Raw genomic sequence first — 900 nt, 5'->3', positions numbered from 1 at the left:
TCTAGGGCAAGTCCTATGGACCTAATAGCTCTGCACTCTGTTGCCATGGAGATAGTTATGATGGTTACCCCTCGAGCACTGTGCCTGCCCCACTGGGTGGAATGAAGTGGAGGATGAGTGCTGAGGGAAGAAGGTCCTTGCTTATTGTACACAAATGACTTGGATAATTAGCCTAAGTGGCCAGGAAAAATGGCTAGAAAGTGTAAAGCATAAATTACTGCCTTTGAAAGTTGGCACCATTGTGAATAAGGCCTTGAAAGAGATCCCTGGAGCTTTTATAGAGTTCTGTGGAGATGAAGCTGTAGGAGATAGTGGGAAGGAAAAAGAAGGGCACAAAACTTTGAAGAGACTGAAGAAAGGTGTCACGTGGATCCTGAAATTTTTGCGCATATTTAACCCAATGTGTGACTCTCCTAAATGTTCTCTAGTGATAGGCTTTATGAGAACAATAGGAAAAGGAGCACATTTCTCAATTTATCATTTATAAAAATGGAATAGTAAACAGGTGGGGGGTAAGATTTCATTACTGAGAACTGAGCCCTGAATATCTTCAAGAAGGTGTAATGTGATTTATTCTCACCCCTGGGGCACATGGCCAGGATATATCATATGCTCTTGTCAAAGGCATTGGCAATGGAACTTGAGGATCCCTAAGTATTTAATGTATTGCTTTCTCTATTATAGTGAACCCATACTAGAAGATAAAATAAAAGTCGAAGGAGCCAAACAATTATTTTAGGATGTATCAATCCACTACTCTTTGGCTCATAATCATCTGTAGTTAAAATAGGGGAAAAAATCTTGATCTAGGCTTTGATTGTATGTTTTTAATAAATGGAAACTGCGTAATTAGAATTTAAATGCAATTTCTGGACAACTCCTAGCCAACATCTAGCTGTG

This window comes from Tamandua tetradactyla, chromosome 12, assembly GCF_023851605.1.
Source record: "Tamandua tetradactyla isolate mTamTet1 chromosome 12, mTamTet1.pri, whole genome shotgun sequence".
Taxonomy (NCBI): Eukaryota; Metazoa; Chordata; class Mammalia; order Pilosa; family Myrmecophagidae; genus Tamandua; species Tamandua tetradactyla.
This window is presented reverse-complemented; position numbering follows the sequence as displayed.